Source organism: Podarcis cretensis (genome assembly GCF_951804945.1).
Source record: "Podarcis cretensis genome assembly, chromosome: 8".
NCBI classification, from domain to species: Eukaryota; Metazoa; Chordata; class Lepidosauria; order Squamata; family Lacertidae; genus Podarcis; species Podarcis cretensis.
In genome coordinates, this window is record NC_137177.1 from 19,223,070 (window position 1) to 19,230,075 (window position 7,006).

A 7,006-nucleotide genomic window follows, 5' to 3' on the forward strand; every position below is an offset into this window, starting at 1 on the left:
CCACCCCGGAGGTGACATTTCCCTGTTATTTTTTTTTCCCCTTTGAGTTTGAATAATCACCAGCCTACGTGATTCAGTCAAGATGCCACTGTGGGAAACGGTTCTCATAGAAACCTAAAAAGCTGCCCCATGCCAGCTCAGAGCTAACTCAGTATTGTGTGCCCTGAATGGGAGCAGATCTCCAAGATTTCAATCAGATGTCTGTCCCAAACATGGGCATCTATGCAGGGGAGTGGGGTGGGGGTTAGGCAAGAGGCAGCCCCTTGAAACAGACCAGAATCCCCAGATACCCAGCTTTCTTCCTTTTTTTAAAGTGAGTTTCTAGCATTTCCAAAACCTGAAATATGGGACAAAAGGTACAGGCAGTATTCTTCTGATTCAGTGCTGGGGGCAACCAGCAGTTTCCACTTTTCAGTGTTTGTCTCCCACCCAAACCAGGAGATGCCTGTGCTTGAACTTGGAATCTTTAACACACAAAGCAACAGCTCTGCCACTGAGCTATGGGCCTTACCATAAGCTGTGGCTGCAGTGATGCAGCAGTTTATTCCCCCAACTGTTAATTTCTGCATTGTATTTGAGATTTCCCATAACATAATAGCCACTTCCTGAAAACAAATGAAACAAGCTGTTTGCAGCCCCCTTAACCCAACCCCCCCCCCCCGGAAGTAAAGTAACTAAACTTGGGTTTGTATACCAGCTTACAGTACTTTCCTGCTATTTTCATGGGGGAATCAAATGGGAACAAAAGCACGGATGTGCAGAAAAGCTATGGGAGAGTGAGGTATTGAAGCTCAGGACAGCAATACCTCTCCCCATATGAACTAACCTTTACCCTGTGATCACAATCTGAGGCCCTTCTTCATGTGCTTCCTGAAGAAGTCCAGAGGGTGGCAACACAAGAACGGGTCTTTTTGTGGTGGTTTCCCGTTTGTGGAATGTTTTCCCCAGAGAGGCTGATCTGGTGACTTCCTTACATATCTTTAGGCACCAGGCAAAAAAGTTTGTCTTCAACTAGGCATTTGGCTTATTCTTTGGCCTTTAAAATGGGTCTGTAAGAGCGGTTTGTTTTGCTTTTGTTTTGCTTTCAAGACACTGGTCTTGAAAGATCTACATTGGCTCCCAGTATGTTTCCAAGCACAATTCAAAGTGTTGGTGCTCACCTTTAAAGCCCTAAACGGCCTCAGCCCAGTATACCCGAAGGAGCATCTCCAACCCCATCATTCAGCCCAGACACTGAGGTCCACCTCCGAGGGCCTTCTGGCGGCTCCCTCCCTGCAAGAAGCCAAGTTACAGGGAACCAGGCAGAGGGCCTTCTTGGTAGTGGCACCCGCCCTGTGGAACGCCCTCCCTCCCACCAGATGTCAAAGAGAAGAACAACTATCAGACTTTTAGAAGACATCTGAAGACAGCCCTGTTTAGGGAAGATTTTAATGTTTAACAGACCACTGTATTTTGATATTTTGTTGGAAGCCACCCAGAGTGGCTGGGGAAACCCAGCCAGATGGGTGGGGTATAAATATTATTATTATGTTTTATTATGTATTATGTGTTTTCATTCTGTATTTTTATGTTGTGAGATATTCGAATGAAGGGCAGCATACTAATTCTAACAATAAAAACAATAGCGTCCTGTAATGTTCATTGTTGTGTCACACCATGTTTACTGGAGTGAATGATATTTAGCATGGCATGCCAGTATACTGGTCTAAAAGCCACAGTTCCATAGTGTTGCCGGTAGTCCAGGCATGTTATTCTTCACACATAGCTATACTTCCCTGTGAAGTTTAACAAGCAATCCCTCTTCATGGTGAACTTTGGAAATTGTAGCTCTTTGAGGGACATCCTAATTGATGGACAGCATCTTGCATTAAATAAAAAAGACCACGCAGAGTCAAAGGTCCAAAAGAAAAAACTTTTACTAAAAAGGCAAAGGCTTGTTACAAAAACTTCAGACACACAAGGTACAAATGAAAGTAAGAGAGAGATACAGAGTAGCTCACTGAGTGCAAGAATTTATCTCTGCTGGCTCAGCATGACCTTGAAGTAGTCATTTGCATCAGATGTGAAGCTTCTAGAAGCTTCGAGAATTTTCCAGCACTTTCCAGTTTCTGCCCTCAAAGACTTTAGTTGTGACACTAATAACTCCCAGCACACTTACCAAACTGCAGTTCCCATGATTCTTCAGGAAACGCCGTGACTATTAAAGTGGTCTAAGAGTTTTAAACGTATGGTATGAATTTAGCAAAAAAATAATGTTCGCAAAAAATCTAATCATTCCTTCTTCCCTTAGTAAGGTAAGATAAGGGGGATATGCTTGTCAAAGTGAGCTGCCACCACTACCAGACCATGTAAAGCAAGTTTCTGGATTAAGGACCATCTCCAGATGACAGGAATTAGCCCTAACCCAATTTAGATGATCCCCCCCAACAACAATGTCTTTGTCTTATTTGGATTAAGTTTCAGCTGCTGTTGTTGTTGCTACTTTTAATACCAGCATTATCCATTCAAATTTAGCATATGTTGCCTTTTCAACAATATTATCCCTATATGAGGTAAAGTCTTCTCATTTAATTTTGTGTGTGTTAAACAGCACAGCAGCAAGACCATTATAAAAGCTAGCAACCCACAGGGGCTAAGAGTCTTCACAGCTTCTGGAAGCTTCCAGGCTAATCCCCAAAGAGTGTTCTCCACAGATAACTATGTACACTACATTTAAGTGTATGTGTGTGTGTGTGTGTGTGTGTGTGTGTGTGTGTGTGTGTGTGTTTTCCACCCTGTCAACAAAACAGCTTCTTTAAACCAGTAACACATTTACAGCAGGTCATCGTGCTGAACGATTGCATGGCATTTAAAAAGAAAAATGCAAACACAATCGCATTAACCGATAAAAGTGTCTGAAGATTAGGATTGGTTGGGAGGGAAAGAGGGACTCTTAATGAAGTGTGTGACACATGCACAGCCAATGAAACAGGAATATTGACTTGCTGGTGTTTCATGGCTCTCCTGCTCACAGCTGTTGTTTGTATTCCCTCCAGCTTGTTGCAGAGGAGATCTAGCCCGCTTCTAGAGTGTTTGTTGGTTTGCTGACTCTTGTCCCTGTTAATAGCTTATAAAATGCTTCCTTTGACAGGGCCTCCTGCTTCCCCATGCAGCAAGGGTATGAGAACTGCTCCCAACATGCATGTCCCAGTTTGCACACCCAACACTAAGGCAGGCCACAAGAGATAGATAGGAAGGAACAAGCAGGTGAGCTTTGCTGAGAGCTACATCCTGATTAAAGGTAAAGGTAAAGGGACCCCTGACCATTAGGTCCAGTCGTGGCCGACTCTGGGATTGCGGCGCTCATCTCACTTTATTGGCCAAGGGAGCCAGCGTACAGCTTCCGGGTCATGTGGCCAGCATGACTAAGCCGCTTCTGGCGAACCAGAGCAGCACACAGAAACACCGTTTACCTTCCCGCCAGAGTGGTACCTATTTATCTACTTGCACTTTGACGTGCTTTCGAAGTGCTAGGTTGGCAGGAGCAGGGACAGAGCAACGGGAGCTCACGCCGTCGCAGGGATTTGAACCGCCGACCTTCTGATCGGCAAGTCCTAGTTTAACCCACAGTGCCACCTGTGTCCCTTACATCCTGATTAGGCATCAGCAAATTTGCCAATTTCAGTTTCTCTCAGTTTCTCATTTTGTCCTTTCTTATGTTCGGTTCTCCACAGCAGCGTGATGGTGATGATGATGGTTTTAACAGTCTTCCTGAAAACCCTTTAGTGTTTAGTGCATATTTCTCCCAATGAAAAACATTTTTAACTGTGTTTTGCCTAACACACACATTTTTGCAGAGCACTATTCCCCAGTAGAATCTGTGTGTGTTTGTGTGATTGTCACAGACATATGCATTTGTGTACACAAATCTTGGTCAGAGAACTGCATTGCAAAATTCAGAATTTCAAATGATGGCTGTGTTTCTTATTATGGTCTTAGTCTTTAAACTGGCATCTCTCTGTAAAGCAAGGTACAACGACCACCCTAATGTGTAGATTAAGTTTATGTTTAGATCCATACCGTGAAAAGTTTCAGTCTGATTTTTGTATGTTAGATTTCTATAAAAGTGACATTTCTATAAAAGTTTGTTCCAGCATCTTTGAGCAGGTCCCACAGCCACTGACACCCAATGCCTCAGAGCTTCCTCCAGGGGATTGTGGTACAATAAAATCTGAGCTCTGATCAGAGTATTTCTGCTCCCAGGTCAGCCCACAGAGGCCCTAGAATGGAAGCCAGTGGCCAACTAACATTTTGAGCCCAGAATCCTAAAACTGTCATGGGCAAACCAAAATACCCATTTCACAGAAGCAATTTTGTGATTTTCAGATTTCACACAAAAAACCCCAAAGAAAAACACCTACACACCCCAAAAGAAATAAATAACAGACCAACCAAAGCAGGACATCCCCACTTGCCAAAATATCTCCACCAACCAAAGGAAAAATAAATCATTAAGAGGGGCAAGGGGCACTGGCAGGTGCCAAGAAAGTATCTGGGGATGCTGTAGTATTCATGAGCATCATGTTATAGATCCCAGGTGTAGGTGATGGTCCACTCAAGTTTGGGAGAAGGCCATGGGTGGTGATGGGGTCCCTGCTCAGTGACATCCCTAGCTGTTAAGATCTAAAACCTCTACCTGGGGTGGGGGAGTGGCAGGCCTGAGTCAACAGAGGTAGCAGTCTGGATACATAGTCTTGGAAAAGGCTGAAGTCATCTTCCACTTGATTTCCCTGGAACCCAGACGTCACAGATTTACTTATTTTTATTGTTTCATAACCTCTTGCTTTCAAAATACAAAACAGTGCCAAGCTCCTAACTGTACAGGCCAGCAAAGTTGTGAAAGATGGTTTATTTACTGAGGAAGACAGGCATTGTGATATTGCGACATAGCTAAATAGGTGCAGTTGGGGAAGTAAGTTCCTAGAAGTGAGAGCAATGTTCGGTAACACACAAACACACACTGGGGGAAGGACTGTAAAAGAGGGGAGAAAATCTGTTCCGTTCCTTTTCTTATCATTTTGTAAAATTCCATGTATACATGCAAAGTATTGCACTGCAATACAGTATTTGTAGCAAAAAACAACAACAAATCACATACTTGTGCAGCATAGGTGTTTGTTTTTAACCCCCTCCAGTCCATGATGCTTACTGTAGGTTGTTAGGGGTTTGAATAGGTCAGTTCTCTCATCCCCCCATCAACTCACCCAGTTTCCTTCTCCATACGTAAGAAAAGCCTGCTGGATCAGGCCTATGGCCCATCTAGTACAGCATCTTGTTCTCACAGTGACCAGCCAGGTGCCCATGAGAAACCCATAAGCAGGACCTAAGTACAGCACCACTTTCCTCTCCTGCATTTTCAGACATCCAGTATTATCGCCTCCATCTGTGGAGGTAGAACATGGTAGCCAAGGATAGCCTTATCTGCAATGAATTTGTCCAGTGTTCTTTTAAAGCCAACCTACTGTATTTTTCGCTCCATAAGACACACTTTTTTCCTCCTAAAAAGTAAGGGGAAATGTGAGTGCATCTTATGGAGCAAATGGCACTGCGCAGAGAGAGAGAACAGCGCAGCGGCCCTTCAGCGACGTGCCTGTCCTGCGAAGCCAAAGGAGGAACAGAAGGGGCTCCTTGTGTTCCTCCTCCCACTTCGCTAAAGGGGCACTGTGCAGTTCTCCCTCTCTCTGCAGCGCCTGTCCTGCGAAGCCAGAGGAGGAACAGAGGGGGCTCCTTCTGTTCCTCCTACCACTTGGCTGAAGGGGCGCTGCACAGCTCTCGCTCTCTGTGCAACACCCCTTCAGCCAAGCATCTCTCCTGGCTTCTGCCTTAGCCGTACACAGCCTCTTCGGGCAAGGGGAGCCTTCATCCCGCTGCCTGGGAGAGGCTGCGAGCGGCTATCCCATAAGCCAGGACGGCAAGAGGGATCACTGCGCAGCGATCCTGCTTGCTGTTCTGGCTTATGGGATTCAGAATATTTTTTCTTGTTTTCCTCCTCCCAAAACTAGGTGCGCCTTATGGTCTGGTGCGTCTTATGGAGCGAAAAAACGGTAGTTGGTGGTATCACCCTTTCAACTGTCACCTCAATATTTTGTAGATCCCAAAGAGTCATAGTCCTTTCCATATTGCTAAGAGGGTTTTAATTATCCGTCACTATTTATTGCATTGTATCACCCTTCCTTTTATAGAACATCTTCCATCGGTATGTACATGTGCATACCATGGGAACCTCTCAAGTATTTAGAAGCAACTCCCTTAGTTTTTGCTGGTCCCAATTTGCTGCCAAACTGATACGGCTGTCACTCAACCTTCTGTGTTGGCTGCTGCAGGGAAGGACAGTAGCTGAAGACAAAAACCTGTTTTCCATTTTGATGCAGGGGATTATATATATAGAACAGTGTGTGGATTTCCATTACGTACTACTCAAACAGTAATGTATTTTAAATGAATTGCAGGATGGCATACGACACTGAGGAATGTATGCCAGGTATCAGATATATGCAATCCCCATTTGCTGGAAGCATCATAAGGAAGGAGGTGGTTATTGATATTACGTACATTTGCGGTGGACCTGTCCACTAGCCTTGACATTTTAGAACAAAATGAATGGGGTTATTGAGATATGATACCTGGATTCAAGCTGTTCTGCGAACCATTAGTATTTCCACCATGTGATACAAAGGATATATAAGCGGACTGCCATAAACTTCTTTCAGATACAATCAGTGCTGCTAGGAGAAAGTTTTGCAAAACATTGGAGACAACTGTTTGTTCAATCAATAGACAGATTCAAAAGCAAACTCCATGGATACACTTGCATGTCCAAACTGATGGATTACATCTGAGTGACAGAAGGAAGGCAAGGCTGTAGCAATACCATTCAGAACCAGATGTCTTGTCACTGACCATATAGGGCTCATAGGTCCACAAATGTGACTACGAGCTTAGTAATGGCTGCGGCTCAGCAAGAGTA